This window comes from Beta vulgaris, chromosome 8 (assembly GCF_026745355.1).
Source record: "Beta vulgaris subsp. vulgaris cultivar EL10 chromosome 8, EL10.2, whole genome shotgun sequence".
Taxonomy (NCBI): domain Eukaryota; kingdom Viridiplantae; phylum Streptophyta; class Magnoliopsida; order Caryophyllales; family Amaranthaceae; genus Beta; species Beta vulgaris.
In genome coordinates, this window is record NC_079209.1 from 27,655,355 (window position 1) to 27,668,041 (window position 12,687).

Sequence of the window (12,687 nt, forward strand, 5' to 3'; positions counted from 1 at the left end):
TTCATGGAGAAATAACTTTCAACCATTCCTTGACTGACTCTAGCATTGGTATGTCATTTCCCATAAGTAGTATGTCCTCTACATACAAAACCAATAAGACTAAGCTTATCCCACTAAATTTCTTGTAGACACAAGATTCTTCTTCAATTTTAAGAATACCAACTATTTGATTGCCTCATTAAACCAAAGATTCCAGCTCTGAGATGCTTGCTTCATTCCATAAATGGATCTCTTAAGGTTGTCAACCCTTTTAGGATTTTCTGGATCATCAAAACCCTCAGGTTGTGTCACATACACATCCTCATTCAAGAATGCAGTTTTGACATCCATCTGCCAAATTTCGTAATATTTGTTGTATAATATGAGCACTATAAGAGGGGGGGTGAATTATAGTGAGAGAATAAGCTATACTTTTTGCGGAATTAAAAGTAAACTTGGGAACAAACAATGGGAACACGAGAGATTTAGCGAGGAAAAACTTCCTAGGCCTAGTAGGAAGAAACAACCTCGACCACAAGGGATTTTAAAACAACTTTCCACTATAATAGGCCAAAACAACTCTGATTACAACCTATTACTTTTCTCTCGATTCTCAACTTAAGTCACTCAACTCAAGTTCCCACAACTGACGTTCCTCTCAAACTTCACTCGAAGTTCCTTTCTCTTTCTCTTTCTCTTGCTTCACTTAAAGCTTCTCACACTTACAAGAGTTCACTCAAACCCTTTTCTCAAAAATACACTTTGCAAAACAATGGAAGAGTAATAAACTCGATTAATATAAGTATGCATTCTCTTAAGGAAAAGACACTGACTCTTTTACAACTAAGACAAATTATCTAAGTTAGACACACTTTTGTTCTAATGAATTAGGCGCCTATTTATAGACAATTAAGACAAGACATTTTCTCCACTAATTAAACCATTATCACATGATCTCCATGATTTTAATTATTTAATTAAATAAAATATAAAATATAAAAGATAAGATTTTAAAATCGGTTATATAAAATCAAAAAATCTTTTTAAAATCTTTTTCCTAACAAACTTAAACTAAATTCCTAAAATAGTTGATCTTAGTTAAAACAACCCTAAAAACTCTAACTAACATAGTGGGCGCATACATTGAGTTAGGCGCACAACTTTAGAGACTCTTAGGTGTTCCTAAACTAGTTTTAAGTCTTGTTTCCTTACCTTGTTCCTATAGTGCCAGGTATGTTCCTGTCATGGGAACAGAACCAAGTTCCTTTGAGAATTCACCATGAACTTAATTGAACTTTTACTCAACCTTAACATGAAGATAATAAATACACCCTAATGTATTCTAATCTTCATTCCATGCTTGATTCTTCATCACTCGAACATCTTTACTTCGATCTTTGATTAATTCTCCGTTTTAATCTTCAATCAAGTATTTCCTTTGCTCGGAAATGAATTACCTTGCAACAACATAAATAAAATACACTATGTCTTTTGTGGTTAAGTCATCTTCAAAACTCAAGGGTCAACAATTTCCTCCTTTTTGAAGATGGCAACAAAAGGCATATAATATAATAAAATATAATACACCTAAGTCATATGAAACTAATTTAACGAAGTATGCAACCAAGTTAAATTAATTACTATAGACTCATAATTTTATTTGTGTAAGATCATAAACCTTGACAAGAAAAAAATTTACTCTGATTGTCTTTCTCTTTCCCCCTTTGGCATCTTCAAAAACATTAGTCCACGATTTCAAAAAGATGAATTTATCTACTAAACACATCACACCACCAAACTTGTGAGAAACAATTTGGTTAGTATAAGTAAATAACACATTCAACTCTCAAAACCGCAATCCAAGAATATTAGCCATTTAATAGACGCACACATGCAAAAAGATCAAACTAGAATTATCAAATTAACAAGTTCCATTGTAGCATGATTAAGAGAGAAAGATAGAAAAGACAAAGATTAAAAAGTTCATGTTCCCACAAAAACTAAACTAAGAAAGGTTTAAGGATTAGGAGAGGAAGGTTGCTCGATTTCTTCCACCACATCATTTAGCTTAGCCATCACCTCCTTATAATTTTCGGCCATGGTGTGATCACCCTTGAGCACATCATCCTCCAACTTCAACAACCGAGAGTTCATCATGTGGATGGAGGAGGAAAGTTCACCAAGTCGTTCCATGATCACTTGTTGGCCTTCCAAAGCCTTGTCAACTTTGTTCATTACCCCTTGCACTAACCCATTCAAATCCTTCACTTCGGTAGCAAACTCCATCATAGCTTCCGAATGACCCATAACCAAAGTAAACAAATAGTCCAACCTCTTAGCATGAGCTAGAATATATGTAGAACCAATGGTAGGATTTTGAGAAGAAGATGTAGCATTTTGAGAAGGATTTGGGACGGCAGTGTGTTCCTTAGATTTTGGAATAGCAGGTTGTTCCTCTGGGATGGGAACAGCAGGTGTTTCCTTTTCTTTGGGAACAGAACATGAAGGATTTGAGGTAGAGGGAGGGATAGGATTAATTTGTGGTGCAATGGGAGATGGAGAGGCAGATTTTGGTGGAGATGGAGGAAAGGGTGTATGGTTTCCATAGGAACAGGAGTCTGTTCCCTAGAAGGAGGAAGGTTAGACTCATAAACTTCCTTAGCAATCACCCTAATTTCATCTTCATCAAAACTTTTGTGTCAAGCAAAGTAAAGTTTAGTACTTTCATGTTTTGAACTCTTTGACTAGTTCGAGTGCTCTTTGTAACCGGTTTCACCATCTCTTCAACCACCTTCTTCCCTTTCTTCTTAGCTTCTTGGTTTTCTTTTTCATTTTTCTTTTTCGATTTTTTTCTGATTTCTTCTCTTCCATTTCTTTTTCAACTCATTCTCTCTTTTCTTCTTTTTCACATTTTTTTTTTTTTTTTTTTTTTTTTTCCATCATTCATCATCATCCACTCATCATCAAGTTAGCCTCTTCCCTTGATTACTTCCCATTCACAACACACATTAAATTATTCAAGGCACGCACATTCAACATATTTCCCGTAGATACACCAATGGTTTGAGCCCAAATTTTCACATTAAACTTAATCAATATTTCGGTTATTAAGAGCCCATAACCAACAACAAACCATTTTCAATACAATGACTCAATGTTTGAATCATTAAAGAGGGAAAGTTTATGTGTTTATGAGAGGCTAACAATGAATATAAATCAAGTCCAACATGCTAACTTGAGCACGTTTAGAAAGACGAGGTAATAAGCTTTCTTTAGAATGTGAAAAGAATTTTGTGGTAGGGAGAAAGAAGATTTGATCAAGAAATGTTTTCCCTTTTGACCACCATATTTAACAATCAATTGATCAAAAAATATCGAAAAGGATAGGAACCCTTGCTTCTTAAATAAACATCGTTCCTCTCACAGGAACACCGAGCAATTTACCCAAAATTTTAGCATTAAAGTCAATTTGGGTTCCCTTCACAAGTGTAGACAATTCCTTCTTCATCATGGAAAAGTTTTACAAAATTCATCCATTAATTTAGGAATAAACTTTTCCATAACAATTCACAAAAAGATGTTCCCAACCTTGAAACTTGATCATTTAGCAATTGACGAAAATTTACCCTTTTACACCAAGAAACATCAATAAAAGTCCATGAACATACCTAGTTGCCGTGGATTTTTTCGCGCAACTCTTGTTGTTCCTTCTCAGGGAACATCCGATTCCCCCTCACTTGTTGCATGTTGTTCTCTACTTCCATTTCCACAGTTTCTTCAATTTTTTCCTTTTCTTAGATTCTTGTTGATGGTTGGAGAGATATCCATGGGAGTAGGTGATTCAAGTTAATGGAGGAAGGAGAGGGTTTTTCGGATTTGTGGGAGGAGAGAGAGTGAGAAGTGTTTTGGATTCATGATTTTTGGAGGTTTTCGGTTTTATAAAAGTAAAACAAAAGAGTTGTTTTGTTTTAGAAAGCTAGAAATAAAGGAAAAGAAATTAAGAAAAACCGTGTATAGTACACTTTTGAGAAAGAAAAAAATCTTCATTAATTAGAAAATATCTTCCAACTAACTTGAGAGATATTAGGAAAGAGTGATAAATAAAAAAAATCAAATTTTTAGGAGAAAAATCATATTTTTTGGAGAAAAAATCTGAACAGAATATTTTTGGATTTTTGAATTTTGAGAAAAAAATCTAAACTTATAAATACGCTGGGAACAGCGTTTGGGAACAACGAATGGAAACAAAGAAATTTTGCTACTTTGGAACACCATTAATTCTTTTAATCCTTTGTCATCACTTAAGGCATAGAATTGTCTTATGAACAATAAGGGGAATATTATTGGACATTGGTGAGCAGTTTTCAGACATTTTTACTTATACACATGAAATAATCATATAAGGATTGTGATGTATTTAAGCAAATAAAAACATCGAATATGCCATCCAAACATAATGCCAAAGAATTAACACAAAGGGAAATTGTAGCAATCATTTCAACTTGATTAAGCCAAGTTCAAGTCTCAATTTTCAAACCTATCTCTATTTAAGGGCTTTGTCAAAATGTCTGCAATTTGACGTTCAGTCTCACAGAATTCCATTTTAATAAGACCCTTTTCAACATTATTTTCAGAAAGTGATGCCTAATATGGATGTGTTTGACTCTTGAATGATGCACGGGATCTTTAGAAATACTAATAGCACTAGTATTATCACAATAGATGGGAACACATTCAAAGTAAATTCCATAGTCACGTAGTTGTTGTTTTATCCATAGCATTTGGGAACAACATGCTGCTGCTGCAACATATTCAGCCTCGGCTGTGGATAAAGCAACTGTGTTTTGCTTCTTGGTGCTCCAAGAAACAAACTATGACTAAGGAACTGAACCATACCTGATGTACTCTTCCTATTGACCAGATCTCCTGCATAGTCAGCATCCGCAAATCCTTTAATTCAAAGGTATCACTTCTCGAATAGAATAGGCTTAAATCATCTGTTCCCTTGAGGTATCTTAGGATTCTCTTCACAGCTGTGAGATGAGATTCCTTTGGATTGGCTTGAAACCTTGCACATAACCCTACACTGAAAGCAATATCAGGACGACTTGCAGTTAGATATAGTAATGAGCCAATCATACCTCGATACTTGGTTTGATCCACACTTGTTCCTATAGAATCTTCATCCAATCTGGTTGAAGTTCCCATAGGTGTATGATTACTTTGGATGCTCCAAACCATACTTTTTCAATAGTTCCTTTATGTACTTTTGTTGATGGATGTAGATTCCTTCTTCTGTTTGCTTGATTTGCAACCCCAAGAAGAAATTCTTTACTCATGAGATTAGCAAAGTCCTTGCACAAAGATTCATTAGTGGCACCAAATATAATATCATCAACATATATTTGAACAACTAATAAATGTTTTCCTTTTGATTTTAAAAACAAGGTTCGATCCAATTTTCCTCTTTTAAACTCATTTTCAAGAAGGAACTTAGAAAGTCTTTCATACCATGCTCTTGGAGCTTGCTTTAACCCATAAAGAGCTTTGTCAAGCTTAAAGACATGATTAGGAAATTCTTTATTTTCAAAACCTGGAGGTTGTTCTACAAATACCTCCTCATTAAGATAACCATTTAGAAAAGCACATTTTACATCCATTTGATACAATTTAAAACCCATGAAAGCAGCAAATGCTAAAAATTCTAATTGCTTCCAATCTTGCAACGGAGCAAAAGTTTCTTCATAATCTCTACCTTCCTGTTGATTGTATCCTTTCACAACTAACCTGGCCTTGTTTCTTATATGGTTCCGAACTCATCAATTTTTTTCTAAACACCCATTTAAACCAATAACCTTGTTTGTTTAGGTTTAGGTTCAAGGTGCCAAACTTTGTTTCTTTCAAATTGATGAAGTTCATCCTGCATTGCTACAATCCAATCAGCATCAGTGAGAGCTTCTTCATGTTCCTGGTTCCAACATGGAAAGAAAAGCATGAAAAGCACAAATTTTTTCAATTGAGATCTCGTTTGAGTTCCCTTGTTTATGTCACTGATTATGAGTTCCACAGGATGGGAACGATGAGTTTTCCAAGGCTTTGGTTGGAAATCCTGGATGGAAACTTGTTTCCTTGATATCTTCATTTTCCTGTACTTGGGAACCATGTTCAACAATAGTGGATTCATTCACTAGTGTATCATCACCTAGTTTTTCTTCTTCCTCATTGGGAACAGGAACAGGATGTTGTTCCCTTGGCTTTGTTCCCATGACTTCGTCTTCCAAAGTCTCATCAATAAGACTTGATCTTTTGCAATCCTATTTCGAAGTCATCTCAACCTGTGTGCTTGCATCAAATTTATCTGTTTCATCAAAAATAACATGCACACTTTCTTCTACACACATAGACCTTTTATTATACACTCTATAAGCTTTGCTACAAGAAGATATCCTAAGAATACGCTTCTCACTTCTAGCATCAAATTTTCCAAATTTTGTTTCCCATTATTATGAACAAAACATTTACATCCAAATGTTCTGAAATATGTAATATTGGGCTTTTTACCAAAATACAGCTCATAAGGAGTTTTATTTAATAAAGGTCTTACCATGGCACGATTTAATATGACAAGCAGTATTCACAGCTTCGCCCAAAAGTTTATAGGAAGACCACTAGCTATCAACATAGTCCTAGCCATTTCTTCTAGTTTCTATTCTTCCTTTCAACAACACCATTTTGTTGAGGTGTTCTAGGGGCGAGAAATTGTGATCTAACCATTGTCTCTACTAAAGTCATCAAACTTAAATTCTCAAATTCTTTGCCATGGTCGGATCTAAGGTGTAGAATTTTTGACCACTCAAATTTTGAACATTCTTTGCAAAGACAAGGAACTCATCATAAGTCTCGTCCTTGCTAGAAAGAAAAATAACCCAAGTAAATCTAGAGAAGTCATCTACAATAACAACACATATTTCTTTCCACTCCTACTTTGTATCCTCATAGGTCCACATAAATCCATATGAATATACTCTAAAGGTCTTGTGGTACTTACCACATTTTGGACTTGAAAGAGGACCTAACATGCTTACCTTTTAGCGCATGCATCACAAACATGATCTAAATGAAACTTATAAGGTAAACCTAAAACTAGTTCTTTAGAACGAGTTTGTCAAGCAAGAAAAGCTAGCATGACCTAGACGCTTTGGCCATAAAAATGAATCATCATCAATAACACTAAGGCATGTAACTTGTTTTTGGGAACAAGGTTGAGATCCACAACATATGTGTTCCCTTTCTTGTTCCTTCCAAAATGAATCCTTTGTGCTATTGTTGATAATTAACATTTTTCACTATTAAACTTCACACAGTTCCCTTTATCACAGAATTGGGAAATACTCAACAATTATGCTTTAACCATCAACTAGAAAACTTATCTATGGAATGTGACGATGACTTACCAACTTTGCCCATGGCAACTATGTTACCTTTCTTGTTGTCACCAAAAGTCACACTTCCACCATTATAGGCTGAGAGTGAGAGAAATCTTGATTTATCTCCAGTCATATGCTTAGAACAACCACTGTCTAGGTACCATGTGTTGTTCCCCCTCACTCCAACCTGCAAGAAAACTAATTGTTAGAGTTAGGAACCCAATCTTTCTTGGGTTCCTTTCCTTCAGGAACAATAGATTTCTTTTTCCAAATTACTCTACTTGTTTCCAAGTTCTCATTAATGCGACCAAGTTTTAGGACAAGAGTTCCTAAATGACCAGTGTTCCCACAAACATACAAACTTTATCACTTGGTAAATCAACTCTCTTTTTAGGTTTTTCAAATTTCTTTTTGTGATTAAAAGCAAGACCTTCGATTCGTTTTGTTTGAAGATTCTTAATCCAATTTGGAATAGGTAGCATTTTCTTTTCATTTCTCATTTGGTGCAGTTCCCCTACAAGTTCTTTTTTCAATTTCCAAAAATGAAACATGATTTTTCAATTCGTTTATTTCAGATTTGAAACTTTGCAAGGGAACTGACTTAATGTCAAATGAACTTACTTCAGGAACAAACTCTTTTAATTGTGACAACTCAAGCTTAACAAGTAGTTCTCATTTTTAAGATTTTCGAAATCCTCTTTTAATTTAAGATTTTTGTCAAACAACTCGAAAAATCTTTTCTCAATATCAATTCGAACACTTTTAAGCCAAGAGGTATGTTCCTTGCAACATTAAAGCATGTTGACATTGTTTTAGTTTAATGTCTCATCTTTGCAATCATTTACAGCGTCAACAATAAACTCAAATAACTTTTCTTTACTTAAAGAATTAAGACGAGTTTTGATGGTGTCTAGACTTGCCTCAAGAGATTCAATCTCTTCATCAGATTCGGAATTGTCAAGAGCCATAAGACAGAAGTTTGCAGTCTCCTCATTTGGTTGAGGATCATCTTCTTCTTCGAGTCAGAGTCTCCCCATGCAGCAACCATAGCTTTCTTCATGTCAGATCGAGTATAGGATTTTGTATTCCTTGTTCCTATCTTGCTTCGTTCCCTTCCTTTGCCTTTTTCTTGTTCCCATTGGGGACAATCCTTGATAAGTGCTCAGAACTGCCACACTTATGACAAACAAGTTTGTTAGAATATTTCTTATTCTTACCTTTGTAATCTCCATTCTTCATGTTCCTAAACATTCTTTTGAATTTTCGGACCATGAGAGCGGATTCTTCTTCATCAGTTTCTGAGTCTTCACTTTCATCAGCTTTTAAGGCAATCGATTTTTGCTTGGACATGTCTCCATTCTCATTGTCCAATTGCAACTCATGAGTCATAAGGGAACCAGCAAGTTGTTCCAATTGAACTTTGTAAAGTCCTTAGTTTCCTGTAAGGCAGTTACCTTAGCCATCCATCGATCCCTAGGAAGGCTCCTTAGGACCTTTCGTACCTGTTCCTCAGATGTAATCACTTTACCAAGAGATGTTAGCTCATTAATAATATTAGTAAAGCGTGTAAACATGTCTTGGATAGACTCTTTTGATTTCATTTGAAAGAGTTCATATTGGTTCATCAAAAGATCTATTTTTGATCTCTTAACTTCACTCGTACCTTCATGAGTGACTTCAAGAAGATCCCAATTTTGTTTTGCGGTTTTGAATCCCATGACATGATTGTGTTCATGAGTCCAAGACCACAATGAAGTAGTTTCTTAGCAAGAGCATAATTTCCATCTTTTTCGAAATCTCCTTTATCAAAATCAGATATAGATTTAGGAATTACCTCATTCTGTCATTAGTGGTAGTGACTTCAAAATCACCTACCTCTATGACTCTCCATACTGGTAATTGTCGCTTAGATAAAGATCTCCATTCTGTTCTTCCAGTAGGTGTAGAACTTACGATTGAACATTGGTCAGAGTACCCTTCTTCCTGTTTCTCTCTAGTATTCATATTTTTCAAGATCTTGAACTCAACAGGTTTCCTGATTTTAGAGTTCCCGATCTGATACTAATGTTGTATAATATGAGCACAAAGGGGGGGTGAATTATAGTGAGAGAATAAGCTATAATTTTTGCAGAATTAAAAGTAAACTTGGGAACAAACAATGGGAACACGAGAGATTTAGCGAGAAAAACTTCCTAGGCCTAGTAGGAAGAAACAACCTCGACCACAAGGGATTTTAAAACAACTTTCCACTATAATAGGCCAAAACAACTCTGATTACAACCTATTACTTTTCTCTCGATTCTCAACTTAAGTCACTCAACAAGTTCCCAACGACAGTTCCCACAATTGACGTTCCTCTCAAACTTCACTCGAAGTTCTTTTCTCTTTCTATTTCTCTTGCTTCACTTAAAGCTTCTCACACTTACAAGAGTTCACTCAAACCCTTTTCTCAAAAATACACTTTGTAAAACAATGGAAGAGTAATAAACTCGATTAATGTAAGTATGAATTCTCTTAAGGAAAAGGCATTGACTCTTTTAGACAACTAAGACAAGTTAGCTAAGTCAGACACACTTTTATTCTAATGAATTAGGTGCCTATTTATAGACAATTAAGACAAGATATTTTCTCCACTAATTAAACCATTATCATATGATCTCCATGATTTTAATTATTTAATTAAATAAATTAAATATTCCATGACAAGTAAATAACCCACTAATCCACTACTTCACTTCATAAGAGAAGCAGTACCATATTACGTGGTATTACAAAACTTGATGAATAATTAAACTTATTTAAATTTATTAAATACTTGGAGGATAATTAACTAAGCCACTAAATCCACTAACTACAAAAAACGTGTAGCAGTAGCTTTAGTCGTGTAGTCCAATTTTTAGGAAATAAATAAATTATTTACTTTAGCTAGTTTTTAGGAAAATATCTTTTAAAATAACTTTAACAAAATCGAAAAACAGTTTTATATTTTAAAACCGAAATCTTTTAAAATCCGGAAAGATATTTTATTTTGAAAACAAAATCTTTTAAATAAAATATAAAAGATAAAAGATAAGATTTTAAATCGGTTATATAAAATCAGAAAAACTTTTTAAAATCTTTTTCCTAACAAACTTAAACTAAATTCCTAAAATAGTGGATCTTAGTTAAAACAACCCTAAAAACTCTAACTAACATAGTGGGCGCATACATTAAGGTAGGCGCACAACTTTAGAGACTCTTAGGTGTTCCTAACCCAGTTTTAAGTCTTGTTCCCTAACCTTGTTCCTATAGTGCCTTTAAGAATCCACCACGAACTTAATTGAGCTTTTACTCAACCTTAACATGAAGATAATAAATACACCCTAATGTATTATAATCTTCATTCCATGCTTGATTCTTCATCACTTGAACATCTTTACTTCGATCTTTGATTAATTCTCCGTTTTAATCTTCAATCAAGTATTCTCTTTGCTCGGAAATGAATTACCTTGCAACAACATAAATAAAATACACTATGTCTTTTGTGGTTAAGTCATCTTCAAAACTCAAGGGTCAATAATATTAATATGCAGCAATTGCTAAAAGTATCTAAATCGATTTGAACAGTGCTACTAGAGAAAAGGTCTCATCATAGTCTATACCATGAACTTTCCTGTATTGTTTTGCACAAGTCTTGCTTTATAGACATAGACACTTCCATCTTTGTCGGTTTTCAATTTGAACACCCAATTGCAGCCAATAGGTTGACCCCATTAGGCAAGTCGACTAGGGTCCAAACTTTATTCTCAAACACGAAGTCTAATTCCGATTTTATGGCCTCAAGCCATTTCTCAAAGTCCGGGATCGTCAAATCTTGTCTATAGGTAGTAGTTTCTGAATTCTCTAAAATCATGATTTCAAAGCTTGTAGTTAACAGAAAATCAATCAACTTCTTGTTTGGAATCCTCGTTCTACTTGATCTACCCGGGGCCTGAGCATCAATAGAAATGCTCTCTTCAACATCTTGAAGATTTTTTCTTGAATTAGATTCAAATGGGATGGTAGGAGCTTGGCGTGTTGAATACTTCATCTCCTGAACTTGACTTTCAACTCGTCGGGCCATCTCTGACATGGTGTGAAGCATGTCTAGTTGTTGCTCTTCTCGAACTTCTTCGAATACTATTTTAGTCCCACTTTTTTTCTGGAAATAAATTCCTTTTCGAGAAAGACACCATCACGAATAACTAATACCTTGTTCTCTTGACGATTATAGAAGTAGTAACCCCTTGTCTCCTTCGGGTATTCCACAAAGAGACATTTATCTGATTTCGGTGCAAGTTTGTCTGATAGTAAACGCTTTAATTTACAAAGACCTCACAACCCTAGATTTTAAGAAAAGATAAGTTTGGAATCTTTCCATTCCACATATCATATGGGGTCTTTTCTACAACCTTTGACGGGCTCCTATTTAGTGTGTGTGCAGCTGTTTTGAGACCATATCCCCAAAAAGAAATCAGAAGATCAGCAAGACTCATCATTGATCGAATCATATCTAATAAGGCATGAATTCTGGTGCTGCCAATTGTGAAAGTATTCAACAATCCTTCAAATGATCATCGAATTCTTGGCTCAAATATTCGACCCCACGATTGGATCGCAATGCTTTTATTGTCTTACCAAGTTGATTTTGTACCTCATTTCGGAACTCTTGGAACTTGTCAAAAGATTCCGACTTATGTTTCATTAGGTACACATACCCATATCTACTTAAATCTTCAGTGAAGGTAATGAAGTAACTAAATCCACCTCTTACCTTTGTGCTCATAGGCTCAAAAACATCTGTATATGAGGCCCAAAAGGTCACTAGCCTTTTCACCCTTTCCAGTAAATGGTGATTTTTTTCATTTTACCCATCAATCATGATTCACATACATCAAGATTCGAAATCGAATGATGGAAGGATTCCATCCTATTGTAACTTTTGGATGCGCTTTTGGTTAATATGACCCTTTCGACAATGCCAAATATAGGTTAGGTTTGAATTATTCTACTTTTGTTTCTTGCTATCTATGTTATAGAATTATACAGACCTATCTAGCACATATAAGCCATTAATCAATATTGCACTAGAATATAACATGTTATTGCATGAAATGGAACAACGCTTGTTCTTTATTTCAAAACAAAAACCTTCATCATCCAAAACTGAAATTGAAATAATGTTCTTAGAAATTAACAAAACGAACTAAAAACTATTAAGTTTTATAATTAATCCAGACGACAAATGTAGACTATAACTTCC